We start from the raw sequence: 15,337 nt of genomic DNA on the forward strand, positions 1-15,337 counted from the left end.
GGATCGTCCCTTTAGCCAGAGGTTGTGCCTTCTGGTTCTAGTTTTTCCTACTAGGGAAAACATCCTCTCCATATCCAGTCTATCCAAGGCCTCGCAGTATCCTGTAAGTTTCAATAAGATCTCTCTCATCCTTTAAACTCCAACGAGTACAGACCCAGAGTTTTCAGCCATTCCTGATACGACAAGCCCTTCATTACAGGGGTCATTCTTGCGAACCTCCTCTGGACTCTTTCCAAGACCAGCACATCCTTCCTTAGATACGGGGCGGCCCAAAACTACTCATAATACTCCAAATGGGGGTCTGACCAGAGCCTTATACAGCCTCAGAAGTACATCCCTGCTCTTGTATTCTAGCCCTTTTGACATGAATGCTAACATTGCAGTTGCCTTCCTAACTGCTGACAGAACCTGCACGTTAACCTCAACAGAATCTTGAAGAATGACTCCCAACTCCCTCTGTGTTTCCGATTTCCTAAGCATTTTCCCATTTAGAAAATAGTTTATGCCTCCATTCCTTCTTCCAAAGTGCATAATCTCACACTTTTCCACATTAGGTGCCCTGGTTTCCTTCCACAGTTTAAAAGATGTGCTGGTTAGGATGCATTAGCCGTGCTAAATTCTCCCTCAATGTGGCGACTAGAGGATTTTCACATTTCACAGTGTTAATGTAAGTCTAGTTGTGACACTAATAATAAACTTAAAGCAGATTTTATTTAACAACACAGTTTAATTATAGCAAATGAATTAGCTTAACCTTTCACAATTGAACAATAGTTAAACATGACACAATTGGAGCCTTCCAGAGGAAACCCATGCAGACACGGAGTTGGTGGGGCAGCGGGGGAAGAGACCGTGCAGATTCTATACAGACAGTGACCCAAGCCGGAAATCGAACCCAGGTCTGTGGTGCTGTGAGGTAGTGGCGCTAACCAGTGTGCTACCCATCCTGCTCTGGGTTCACCGGTTTCCTCCCACAATCCAAAAGATGTGCTGGTTAGGGTGCATTGGCCGTGCTAAATTCTCCCTCAGTGGTGCCTGTTCAGGCACCAGAGTGTGGCGACTAGGCAATTTTCACAGTAACTTCATTCCAATGTTAATGTAAACATATTTATGACACTAATAAATAAATAGAGATAAACTGTCTATCCTACAGGTTGACTGATCTAGTCCAGCTTCTTTTGAAATTCTGATTTCCTGTTTTAAGGTAAAATATATTATGGGACTGAAAGCTGTGACCGTGTGGAGCGTTTGCATCTGAGTAGAAATTTCTCCAATTAGAGTGTTGTGAATCTTTGGAATTTGCCGGCTCAAAGGACTGTGGCTGCTGAGTCACTGCGGCCTAACGCCTAGTTAGTGCCTCACATTAAGCAGGTCCTTCTCTACACCCTAGCTGTGACTGTAACATTACAAACTGCACCCCCTCCTTTCCTTCCCTATGAACGGTATGCTGTCTGTATAGCGCAATACTTTTCACTGTATCCCAATACATGTGACAATAATAAATCAAATCAAATCCTTCTCCCCTATGTACTCTATGAACGGTATGCTTTGTCAGTATAGCGCGCAAGAAACAATACTTTTCACAGTACCCTAATGCATGTGACAATAATAAATCAAATCAAATCCTTCTCCCCTGTGTACTCTATGAATGGTATGCTTTGAATGTATAGCACGCAAGAAACAATACTTTTCACTGTATCCCAATACATGTGACAATAATAAATCAAATCAACTTCTCAGCAAATCCTTCGAAATGCATTCCTGAACCCATCAACCCCTCCCCCACCCCCGCGAAGAATATCGGATCACAAATTATCATTCCTGTAGGGAAACACTGCAGGAGTCTGTGCCCTCCTCAGCAACCCCCCCACCCCAACTGAGGCACAGCAAGTGTTTGAGATCATCTTCTGCAGCAGGAAATGTACGAGAAAAGTTTTTTATACACAGGGGGTGGTGGGTGCCTGGAACTCGCTGCTGGGTAGTGGAAGCGGATATGGTAGTGACTTTTAAGGGGCGTCTGGACAAATACATGAACAGGATGGGAATGGAGGAATATGGTCCTCGGAAGGGTAGGGGGTTTTAGTTCAGTTGGGCAGCATGGTCAGTGCAGGCTCGATGGGCCGAATGGCCTCTTTCTGCACTATAGGAGTTCTATAACAATTATGACTCCCAATGTGGATCTGAAAGAGTGTAACTTGTGATAAAAGAAAGACTCAAATAAATATAGTCTTTCTCAACACCAAACATCCCAATACGCTTTACAACCAATGAGGTACAGGGTTAGCACTGCTGCCTCACTGAGCCAGGGACCCAGGTTCTATTCCCAGCTTGGGTCAATTTCTGTGTGGAGTCTGCACATTCTCCCCATGTCTGCGTGGGTTTCCTCCGGGTGCTCCGGTTTCCTCCAACAGTCCGAAAGACGGGCTGGTTCAGGTGCATTGGCCGTGCTAAATTCTCCCTCAGTGTTACACGAACAGGCGCCGCAGTGTGGCGACTGGGGGGATTTTCACAGTAACTTCATTGCAGTGTTAATGTCAGCCTTACTTATGACTAACAAATAAACCGTAACTTTGCCCGAGGATAGTTCAGAGTTGCTGTAGCTCTGGAGTCAGATGTCAGCTAGACCAGGTAAGGATGGCAGATTTCCTTCCCTTAAGAACATTAGTGAACCAGATGGGCTTTTCCGAAAATCGACAATGGATTTATCAGTAGATTCTTAATTCCAGATTTCTTTCTATCGAATTCAAATTCTACCAGCTATCTAACTGGGATTTGTTGGACCTGGTTCTGGGGAATACGCTGACCGATATGGAACAAAGAGAGCACTTAGAGGACGGTGACCATTGTAACATAAGGTTTAAATAGGCCGTGAAAATGAACAAGGGACAATCCAAAACAGGGATAATCAACTGGGGGAAAGCCAACTTCGATGGGTTGAGAATGCATCTGAGTCGAGTGAGTTCAAAGAATCATAGAAACTCCACAGTGCAGGAAGAGGCCATTCGGCCCATCAAGCCTACACCAACCATAATCCCACCCTGTCTCTAACCCGGTGGCTCCATGTATCTTCCTAGCTAGTCCCCCTGATGCTAAAGTAGGAACTTAGCACAGCCAATCCACATAACCTGCACATCTTTAGACACTAAGGGGCAATTTAGTATGGTCAATCCACCTAACCTCCACATCTTTGGAAACTAAGGGGCAATTTAGTATGACCAATCCACATAACCTCCACATCTTTGGACACTAAGGGGCAATTTAGCATGGCCAATCCACCTGTAGTAACTACAGAGATATTGTCAGGCTAACCAGAGATAGACAAGAAACATAGCCTCCCTGGCAACCCACTCAACCTGCGAGAAAGAAATGTGACACTTGTCAAGATTAAAAGTAATATAAACGATAATAAATATGTGATGAGGAAACACGTTGCTACCTCCCTCAGACCTAATCAATTCTCTTACCCCCGGCATGCAGGAATGAGAAAGAACTTCCTTCTCCAGGGCCATTCATAACATTCTCAAACTCGGTGTAGTATTGAAAGGGGGGAGGTTCTCCAATGATCCGCAACAGAGACCTACAGCAAAGAAAGAAAGGACAACAATCAAATCACCAGAATACCTGGTTTCATCTCTCCCTACCTAGACCCATCCAGCAATCCAGTGTACCCGTCACATCGCTCATCAGTGTTTATACAACCATAGAACATTACAGCACAGAAACAGGCATTTTGGCCCTTCTTGTCTGTGCCAAACCATTTTTCTGCTCAGTCCCACTGACCTGCACCTGGACCATATCCCTCCACACCCCTCTCATCCATGTACCTGCCCAAGTTTTTCTTAAATGTTATAAGTGAGCCCACTTTCATCTGGCAGCTCATTCCACACTCCCACCACTCTCTGTGTGAAGAAGTGCCCCCTCCCACTAATATTCCCTTTAAACATTTCCCTCTTCACCCTTAGCCCATGCCCTCTAGTTTTTTTCTCCCCTAGCCTCAGTGGAAAAAGCCTGCATGCATTCACTCTATCTATACCCATCATAATTTTATACACCTCTATCAGATCTCCCCTCATTCTTCTACGCTTCAGGGAATAAAGTCCTAACCTATTCAACCTTTCTCTATAACTCAAGTCCCAGCAACATCCTTGTAAACCTTCTCTGCACTCTTTCAACCTTATTAACAAACAAACAAAACAAACAAGATTGTCATCAACTTTAGGAAGTGTAGAGGAGAACATGTGCCTGTCTACGTCAACATCTACATCAAAGTTGAAAGGGTCAAGAGCTTCACGAGTTTAGGTGTCCAGATCACCAACAACCTGTCCTGGTCCCCCCATTGCTGACACTATAGTTAAGAAAGCCCACCAACACCTCTACTTTCTCAGAAGACTAAGGAAATTTGGCATGTCAGCTACGACTCTCAACAACTTTTATAGATGCACCATAGAAAGCATTCTTTCTGGTTGTATCACACTTGGTATGGACTCCTGCTGTGCCCAAGGCCGCAAGGAACTACAGAAGATCGTAAATGTAGGCCAAATCCATCACGCAAACCAGCCTCCCATCCATTGACTCTGTCTACACTTCCCACTGCCTCAGGAAAAGCAGCCGGCATAATTAAGTACCCCACGCAACCCGGGCATTCTCTCTTCCAACTTCTTCCTTCAGGAAAAAGTCTAAGGTCAGGTACCAACTGACTCAAGAACAGCTTCTTCCCTGCTACTGACAGACTTTTGAATGAACCCAACTTGCATTAAGTTGATCTTTCTCTAGCTATGACTGTAACACTACATTTTGCACCCTCTCATTTCCTTCTCAATGAACAGTATGCAATGAACAGCACGCAAGAAACAATACTTTTCACCGTATCCCAATACATGTGACAATAATAAATCAAATCAAATAAAGGCAGTCTTCAAGATGCTTCATAATGCAGAATCGCCGAGCAGAAGCAGATAGCTGAGTTCAGCACACATGAGTACTGCCTCAACCAGGATTTTGGGGTTCATGCCATGCTACTTGTAACCCCCACCACTTGGCTTGGGTTTGTAAAATCCTACGAACTGTCCTGGCTTGAGACAATTCACCCCTCTTTAACCTGTGATTATCTCTCTCTCCCCTTGCACTGTCTGTACCTGTAAAGACTTGATTACCTGTAAAGACTTGCATTCCAACCACGGTCTTGCAATTGTGTCTCTGTCGATATATGCTGTGTTTGTGAACCTACTCGCCTGATGAAGGAGCAGCGCTCCGAAAGCTCGTGATTCCAAATAAACCTGTTGGATTTTAACCCGGTGTTGTGAGGCTTCTTACTGTGCGTCATTGTTTAGGCATAGCTAGACACCAGGAAGCTACAGCCACAAGTTTCTTCTGTCTCACCACTTGGTTAGCTCTATCACACATGTAGAGTAATAATGAGTCTGCTCCCAAAAGGGTTCTCAACATAGGATCTGCTGGACTCAACTGAGTGATTCCAGCATTTCCTGTTTCTCTCAAAGACCATTACTAATGATTCCAATTGGGAATTGGTGCGGCACGGCGGCAAAATGGTTAGCCCTACAGCCTCACAGCGCCAGGAACCCAATTTCAATTCCAGCCTTGGATGACTGTTTTTGTGGAGTTTGCACATTCTCTCCGCATCTGCGTGGGTTTCCTCCGGGTGCTCCGGTTTCCTCCCAAAGTCCAAAGATGTGTCGGTTAGATGGATTGGCCATGCTAAATTGTCCCTTAGCGTCCAAAGATATACAGGTTAGGTGAATTGGCCATGCTAAATTGCCCCTTAGTGTCCAAAGGTGTGCGGGTTAGGTGGATTAGCCCATGCTAAATTATCCCTTGTTGTCTAAAGATGTGCAGGTTAGGCGGATTGGCCATGCTAAATTTCCCCTTGGTGTCCCAAAATGTGCTGTTTGGTGGATTGGCCATGTTAAATTGCCCTAGTGTCCAAGATGTGTAGGTTTGAAGATTCGTGGGGTATATATGTGGAGTTATGGGGATTGGGACTGGGTAAAATATAAAGGTGGGTCGGTGCAGACTCAATGGGCTGTATGGCCTCCTTCTGCACTGTACTATGAATTCCGAAGAAATTCCATTAGCCGGAGAGGGGGGAGTTATTAAAGGGTTCAGACGGACAATTTTTTTCACACAGAGGGTGGTGAGTATCTGGAATGAGCTACCAGAGGTAATAGTGGAGACAGGTACAATTTTGTCTTTTTAAAAGCATTAGACAGTTACATGGGTGATGGGTATAGAGCGATATGGGCCAAATGCAGGCAATTGGGACTAGCTTAGTGGGTTAAAAAAAAGGGATGGCATGGACAAGTTGGACTGAAGGGCCTGTTTCTGTGCTGTAAAGCTCTATGACTCTATGAGAGTGCTGAGAATGATGAACTTGCTCCCACAGGGAGTGGTTGAGGTGAATAGTGTCGATACAGTTAGGGGGAGTAGTGTAGGTACAATTCAGGGGAAGCTGGAGAAAGGAATAGAGAGTTATGTTGTTGGGATGAGAGGAAGAGGATGTGAAGGTTCGACTGCTGCATAGATACCAGCACAGACCAGATGAGCCAAATAGCCTGTTTCTGTGCTGCACATTCTATGTAGTAAACAATTTTCAGAATTGCAGCTGATTCACTCTTTGTTCATGGAGTGCAGATGCTTTCCAGCTTTCTTTCGGGTTTGTCTATATTAAACTTCAATTTTTTTACTTCCCAGTGCAACGCAAAGCTTCTTTATATTAGCCTGTCTGTGATCTCCAAATCCAATGCTCCCCCTCCTCCTACATCCTCTCCTCACCCCAAGCTTGGTGCCATCTGCAAATTTAACTACTTTGCAGTGAAGCCATTAGGCACTGTTAATCTACAGGTCAAAAGGTTTCTATGGATAATAATTGATATCCAATGGAAATTTATGATTTGGTCCTCTGCTTTCCTGAAAATGGTGGATTATAATTTCTCAGATCACCAGGATATTGCTATACGTCAATTCTTCACCTCTAGAATGGCAAATTGGGTGCTGGCAAGCGGCTGAAGAGTATGCTTTGCCTCACCAGGGTACTGCGATATTCGAAGGGTTGGAACCACATTATATTTTCCGTTCACCCTCAGTATGGAACATGCATGCTTTCCTGTAACTGGACCAACTACTGAAGACCAGATTTCAAAATATCATCCCATAGAACCACAGAATCCCTACCGTGCAGAAGAAGGCCATTCAGCCCATCAGGTTTGCACCAACTCTCGAAAAGAGCATTTTATTCAGGCCCACAGCATGCCCTATCCCCATAACCACATGCATTTATAATGACCAATAAATCTAACCTGCACATCTTTAGTCCCTAAGGGACAATTTAACACGGCCAATCCACCTAATCTACCCATCTACAGATACTAAGGAAAAACTTAGCATGGCTAAAGCATCTAACCTACACATCTTTAGACACTAAGAGGCAATTTAGCATGGCCAATCCACCTAACCGGCATGTCTTTGGACACTAAGAGACAATTTAGCATGGCCAATAAATCTAACCTATACATCTTTGGACACTAAGGGACAATTTAGCATGGCCAATCCACTTAACCTACACATCTTTGGACACTAGGGGACAATTTATCATGGCCAATCCACCTAACCGGCATGGCTTTGGACACTAAGAGACAATTTAGCATGGCCCATAAATCTAACCTGCACTTCTTTGGGCATTAAGGTGCAACTTAGCATGGTCAATCCACCTATCCTGCACATCTTTGGACACTAACGAACAATTTAGCATGGCCAATCCGCCTAACCTACACTTCTTTGGACACTAGGGAACAATTTAGCATGATCAATCCACCTAAGCTGCACGTCTTGACTGTGGGAGGAAACCAAAGCACCTGGAGGAAACCCACGCAAGACACGAGGAGAGTGTGTAAACTCTACACAGACCCAAGACCAGAATCGAATCTGATCCCTGGCACCGTGAGACAGCAGTGTTAACCAGTGTGTGCTGTCCAATATGAATATTACGCTGGAACATTAGTACAGTGTTGGCAATTCCCACATCAGCAACAGGTAGGAAAATAGTTTCACTGCGGCAGAAGAAGTTGTGTGTCCGGACGCAGCTGAAATGATGAGTTGGTATGGCAACAAATGGAGAAACATTCAGAAATCAGATGCCAGGTTGGCATAACTCTGGTGCCGTCACTGAGTCTTTAGATTCTCACTAACTCCCGGGTCCAGATAATCCAGTCCATAGACTGGGGATGGATCAGGCAGTAATCTACACAGTGCGATGCCTTGCGTGTTGCACACAATAGCTATCAAAACCAGTCCAATATTTGACTCAACTTACACTCTCTAGTATGGATTCAGAGAGCACTTTAGAAGACAGCAGAAGGTGGAATGATGTGTCTTGCAGGGGGGAAAGTGGGGGGCATACCTGAGATAGTCATGTCCCTCTCTCAGTTCTTCGTCAGACAGTACGCTGTCCAAATCAGAAACGTATTCATCCGACTCGGAGGACGCAGAATCTGGACAATCCCAGCTTCGAACCCCTGCGCTCCCGGTACGATTGCAACTTCCGTCTTCCATTGCCAGCTCACGATTCCACAGACTTTCCTCCGCTACAGTAATGCAGACAGAGAAATTTCAATTCCAAATTAACTTGCGCTCAAAACTGTGGGCAGAAATTCAAAATTAAAAAAAAGCATTGAGTGATGCAGTTCAGCTAGAAATTACAAAAGGGGTGATCTCTTGATTCTATACCAGATAGTTCCAATTCTGACATACCATTCATTCAAAACAGGCGCACCAAAAATCACAATGCTTTCCGATAAGGGGCTCCCTGACATGTTGGAAACATTGAAGCGACTTAAGAAAATTCAGCATTGACAAAGGGTCAGCTGGACTTGAAACATGAGCTCTTTTCTCTTATAAAACATAGAACAGTATAGTACAGTACAGGCCCTTCAGCCCTTGAAGTTGTGCCAAGCTATGTCCAAACCCAAGGTCAAGCTATCCCACTCCCTATCAGATGCTGCCAAACCTGCTGAGATTTTCCAGCATTTTCTCTTTTGGAAATAGTTTAAAGTAAATTTATTAGTTACGAACACTGCAATGAACTCACTGTCAAATCCCCCTAATGGCCACACTCTGGCACCTTTCAGGTAACACTGAGGGAGTATTTAACACGGGCAGCACGTCTTTCGGACTATGGGAGGAAACAGAAGCACCCGGAGGAAACCCGTGCAGACAAGGGAGGGAGAACATGCAGACTTATAGAAAGGATATTATTAAACTAGTAAGAGTGCAGAAAAGGTTTACTAGGATGCTACCGGGGCTTGATGGTTTGAGATATAAGGAGAGGCTGGATAAACTAGGACTTGTTTCTCTGGAGCGTAGGAGGCTGAAGGGTGATGTTATAGAGGTCTATAAAATAATGAGGGGCACAGATCAGCTAGCTAGTCAATATCTTTTCCCAAAGGTAGGAGAGTCTAAAACTAGAGGGATAAGTTTAAGGTGAGAGAGGAGACACAGAAAAGTGTCCAGAGGGGCAATATTTTCACACAGAGGGTGGTGAGTGTCTGGAACGAGCTGCCAAAGGTAGTAGTAGAGGCAGGTACAATATTGCCTTTTAAAAAGCATTTAGATACTTACAGGGACACAATGGGTATAGAGGGATATGGGTATAAATGTGGGCAATTGGGATTAGCCAAAATTGAGCCGAAGGGCCTGTTTCCAGGCCTTCTATGACCTGGCACAGACAGTGACCCAAGTTGGGAATCGAACCTGGGCCCCTGGCGCTGTGAGGCAATAGTGCTAACCCACTGTGCCACCTTGCCTCCCCTGGTAAACACCTCTTCGTGTACGACCGTGTCAAAACAGACACAAAGTTGTCCATTAACTCGCAGGGCAGCCCTAAGGGCCAAAGCACCCGCTGCTGCGATACTGAACAATATGGACCAGGGTTGAACGCCCTTGGCTGTACTGAGTTGCTTGATATCAGCAATCATTGATACAATTAGGAGTCGGTGCCCAAGTAACGAGGGTCCTCACCTCAGTCCCTGCTGATAAGTGCAGCTAAGGGTATGCTCAGGTGCGATGCCCTCTACAGTTGAATAGGCTGGCAACACTCACTCTTAAACTCATTCTTGAAGAATGGCCAAGTTACTGGTGCCCATGGAAACGACATGAGCCATAACCATTAGGAGAGGACAAACACTTCAGGAAGTATTTTTTTTAAAAAAGGAACTATTTTTTCCAGCTGTCACGCTCCAGTTTGTTGCTCATGTCACAAGATCTCCGTGGACAGTCTGTTGCGGATCAAAAAAAAATAAGTGGAATTACTTGCCTCCAGCCCGTGCACAAGCGAGGCTGGCTTCTTTCTCAGGTGGGCTACAACTGCCTTGGCTTGGACTGGCACTGTTGGCCGGGACACTGTCAGAAGCCCTAACGTCGGTCTCGGCGACACGATCGGTGCCTTCCATCTCTTGGTCAAAAAGTCGGCAAGGCGAGGAGTTGCATCATGAGAGGAGGTACCAGCACCAGGAGTCTAAAGGACAATGGCAAGTTACCAATCTCCACCCACATCCTAAACTTGCTTGCCAAGTCGCACATGGTACAGTAATCTGCAGGTAGGACCAGCTGGATCAAAGTTGGCTTTGGATCAACTCCTGAGGGTTTTTTTTTAAGCAAGCGTATTTTATTTATTATAAAAGGTGACAAGAATAGCTCAGATGAGTGAGTGTAGCACTCAATGTGAGGTCACAGGGACAGGAGGGTTTAAATTCTGATCTGTACAAAGTTAAGCCATCCATCTCATCAACCATGTCAACATTAGGATCCAACCCTGATTTAATAGACACTGACCCCTGTAGCTATGGGGCAATTTCCCCTCCACCCTTTCCACCACTATAAGTTCACAAGTGTTTGGATGTTCTGCGAAAACGGGGAGTAGGTTCGGTTGGGGTGCTTCTTAGAGACTGTTAATTGGTAATATTATATTCTAATGTGGGGGAAGGTCCATCCACCATGGGTCACTCAAGAAAAATGGTCACCACCACAATCACAGCCTGAGCCGGAGAACCAAACGTAAGCAGTGGCCTCGCGTGAGGGAAGGTGGGGTTGGGGGACTCACACAGAGTGATAACCCCACACAGTGAGGGGTTGGTGGGGAGGAGGGGGTTGGACATGCATGTGATGGTTACACACCCAGGTGGATAGAAAGAGAGGTACCCTCCGGCAGAGTGACAAGAGTCCAGTCAAGAGAGGGTGGTCGAGAGAGGCGGTCGGGAGGAGTCCAAGAGAAGGAGGTCAAGGGATGGCGGTCGAGGGAGGTCAGTCGAGAGAAGGGGGTCAAGAGAATGTGGTCAAGGGAGGGTGGTCAAGGGAATTTAGTTGAGAGAGTGCGGTCAAGACGAAGTCAAGGAAGGGTTGTTGAGGGAGGGCAGTCGAGAGAACGAGGTCAAGGGACAGTGGTCAAGAGAAGGAGTTAAAGGGAGGATGGTGAAGGGAGCGCAGCCAAGGGAATTCAATTGAGAGAGAGAGGGCAGTCAGGAGGAAGTCAAGTGACAAAAGTCCAGTCAAGTGAGGACGGTCGGGAGAAGGAGTTCAAGAGGAGGTCAAGGGAAGGCAGTTGAAAGGAGGCTGGTTGAAAGGAGATCAAGAGAATGTGGTCAAGAGAGGGAAGTCAAGGGACAGCAGTGAAGAGAAGGAGGTCAAGGCAGGGTGGTCAAGGGAATTCAATTGAGAGAGGGTGGTCAAGAGGATGTCGAGGGAGGGCGGTGGAGGAAGGGTGGTGAGGGAGGGCGGCAGAGGGAGGGCGGCCCAGAGGAGGGAGGGCAGTCGAGAGACGGCGGTCAAGGGTGGGCAGTCGAGGAAGGGTGGTTGAGGGAGCACAGTCAAGGGAGCATGGTCCAGGGAGCGCAGTCAAGGGAAGGCGGCCCAGAGGAGGGAGGACAGTCGAGAGAGGGTGGTCAAGGGTGGGCAGTCGAGGGAGGGCGGTCCAGGGAAGGCGGTCAAGAGGAGAGAGAGGGAGGGAGGGCGGTCAAAGGTCAAGTGGTTGGGATCACTGGGCTATCTGAGAGGAAGGGCCTGCATTGGGCGCCGCCAGCCCCTCCCCCCACCCCCCGCGCACGGCAACGGCCGTTGAGCCAGCCGCCTCGCGCAGCTTTCAAATGTGCGCGTGCGCTGGGAAGGCGGACCGTGTAAGGTGAAGGAGCGGACCGCGTAGAGAGAGAGAGAGAGAAAAGGCGGACCGCGTAGAGACGGGGAGAAGGCGGACCGTGTAGAAAAGATGTCGCAAGTCTAAGCACCTTGCCTTCGTCCACTGGCCTGGCTCACGGTGCCGAAACCAAGCCTCCCCCACCCTTATAGATATATATCTACCTTAAGCTGTCCTCATTAACCCTCTCCTTCCTCACCAGCAATCGCCAAGGCTTGTTCCTTCAGCTGCAGATGGTTCCCCCCCCGCACCCCATTTTCCCCAAGCCGCTCAGAGAAGCTGCAAAACTCTTCCTTCCCCCAGCACTCTAAATCAACACAAACACTGGAGCAAATTAAGTCCTTATATTTTATTTTCGTCAGAAGCCCCGTGACCCTGATGGGCAATGCTTATCCCCCAACCCCCACCCTGTGTATCTGTCTCGGTCACCTGGGAAAAGTCTTGAGGCAGTTTGGTGTGGTCACCTCACCCTCTTGAACAACATTTGGGAGCATTATAATTCTGCCAAGTTCCCCCTCACCCAAATAAAACACTGAACATAGAACTTAAACAGAAGTAGAGCCCATTCGGCCCATCAAACTTGTTCCATTTGTTATTTTTGATTTATTATTGATGTGAAAATGCCAGCGCTGGACTGGTATGCTACAGTCAGAGCTCACCTGATGATTTATTATTGTCACAGTATTGAGATACAGTGAAAAGTGTTGTTTTTTGTGTGCTATACAAACAAAGCATACTGTTCATAGAGTACATAGGGGAGAAGGATTTGATTTATTATTGTCACATTATTGGGATACAGTACTGTTTCTTGCACGCTATACAGAGAAAGCATACCATTCATAGAGTGCATAGGGGAGAAGGGTTTGAATTGATTTATTATTGTCACATATATTGGGATACAGTGAAAAGTATTGTTTCCTGAGTGCTATACAGACAATGCATACTGTTAATAGAGTATACAGGGGAGAAGGATTTGATTTATTATTGTCACATGTATTGGGATACAATGAAAAGTATTGTTTCTTGAGTGCTCTACAGACAAAGCATACCATTCATAGAGTACATAGGGGTGAAGGGTTTGATTTATTATTGTCACATGTATTGGCACACAGTGAAAATTATTGTATCTTACGTGCTATACAGACAAAGCATACCGTTTGTAGAGTAGGAAAGGAGAAAGTGCAGAATGTAGTCATAGAGTCTTAGAGGTTTACAACGTGGAAATAGGCTCTTTGGCCCAACTTGTCCATGCCGCCCTTTCTTTTTTAAAACCCCTAAGCTAGTCCCAATTACTTGCATTTGGCCCATATCTCTCTCTATACCCATCGTGCCCATGTAACTATCTAATTGCTTTTTAAAAGACAATATTGTACTAGCCTCTACTACTACCTCTTATTCCACACAGCTTGTTCCACATACCACCCTCTGTGTGAAAAAAGTGCCCCTCTGGACACTTTTGTACCTCTCCCCTCTCACCTTAAACCTATGCCCTCTAATTTTAGGCTCCCCTCCCTTTGGGAAAAGATATTGACTATCTAGTTGATCTATGCCCCTCATTATTTATTAACCTCTATAAGATCACCCCTCAGCCTCCTACACTCCAGAGAAAAAAGTCCCAGTCTATCCAGCCTCTCCTTATAACTCAATCCATCAAGTCCTGGTAGCATCCTAGTAAATATTTTCTGCACTTTTTCTAATTTAATATCCTTTCTATAATAGTGTTAGAATCATAGCTAGTGTGCAGAGAAAGATCAATTTAGCGCGAGGTAGGTCCATTCAAAAGTCTGATGGCAGCAGGGAAGAAGCTGTTCTTGAGTCAGTTGGTACATGACCTCAGACTTTTGCAGCTTTTTCCCAACAGAAGAAGGTGGAAGGGAGAATGTCTGGGGTGCATGGGGTCCTTGATTATGCTGGCTGCTTTGTCAAGGCAGTGGGAAGCGTAGACAGAGTCAATGGATGGGAGGCTGGTTTGCGTGATGGATTGGGCTACATTCATGACTTTTTTGTAGTTTCTTGCATTCTTGGTCAGAGCAGGAGCCCATACCAAGCTGTGATACAACCAGAAAGAATGCTTATCTATGGGCTACAGGCAGGTCAATGAGACTGATGGTAGAGCCGCCCTGGATGGGTAGAAAAGTCTCCTCCTGTGCTCTCAATGCCTATGATCCTATGATAGTTCAGAGGGGCAGCAACTCCAATAGAGGTAGGATTATTATACCTCAGGATAGGCCATTTGGCTCATCGACATTACACAAAATAAATAAGCTTTAAACTTGAGGGTGGGGAATGGGACTAATGGTTCCATTTATAGCTGGCCTGGACCTAATTGGCAAAATGGCTTCTTCCTGTGCTCTAAATGCCTGGGATCCTATGATTCAAAATCAGAGGGCGGACAATTCGAAGAGAATTAAAATCATTATGGCATAGGAGAGGCTATTTTGAGACCATGCCGGCCAAAAGTTATCCAGCCCAATTTCACTGTTCAGTTCTTGGGTGGCTTGGTGGCACAGTGGTTAACACTGCTGTCTCACAGTGCCAGGGCCCAGGTTCGATTCTTGGCTTGGGTCACTTGTCTGTGAAGAGTCTACGTGTTCTCCCCCCTGTCTGTGTGGGTTTCCTCTGGGCGTTCTGGTTTCTTCACACAGTCCCAAAGACATTCTGGTTAGATGCATTGGCCAGGCTAAATTCTCCCTCAGTGTTACCCGAACAGGCGCCGGAGTGTGGCGACTAGGGGATTTTCACAGTAACTTCAGTGCAGTGTTAATGTAAGCTGACCCATGACGCAAAATAAATAAGCTTTAGAGCTGCAGATGGGGGAATGGGACTGATAGTTCCATGTAGAACTGGCCTGGACCTAATGGGCAGAATGGCCTACCCCCTGTGCTCTAGATGCCTATGATCCTATGATTGGATAAGGTAGGAAATCAACAGAGGGAGGGTAACTCCAATTAGAATCAGTACAGCAGAGGAGAGGCCATTTGAGACCTAACTTCATTGCAGTGTTAATGCAAGCCTTACTTGTGACTAATAAATAAACTTTACTTTCAGCTCTTAAGTCGGTAGCCCTGCACTTCAAGTGCATATCAAAGTCTTTTATAAAAGCGTTGAGGAGTTCAGCCTCTGCCACTCCTTCAAGCATTT

The 15,337-nt window shown here is 46.0% G+C and overlaps 1 protein-coding gene across 1 annotated transcript in view; it reads left to right on the forward strand.

The window, feature by feature from the left end:
- The first annotated feature begins 10,586 nt into the window (after nt 1–10,586).
- Nucleotides 10,587–15,337, forward strand: part of LOC145337106 (GRB10-interacting GYF protein 2-like) — a 137,597-nt gene continuing 132,846 nt past the window's right edge. Inside the window, 1 exon segment of the mRNA XM_080181863.1 lies at nt 10,587–10,607. The gene's annotated coding sequence lies outside the window, so the exon portion shown is untranslated.

Source organism: Carcharhinus amblyrhynchos, unplaced genomic scaffold (genome assembly GCF_965287045.1).
Source record: "Carcharhinus amblyrhynchos unplaced genomic scaffold, sCarAmb.v2.hapA scaffold_43, whole genome shotgun sequence".
Lineage (NCBI taxonomy): Eukaryota > Metazoa > Chordata > Chondrichthyes > Carcharhiniformes > Carcharhinidae > Carcharhinus > Carcharhinus amblyrhynchos.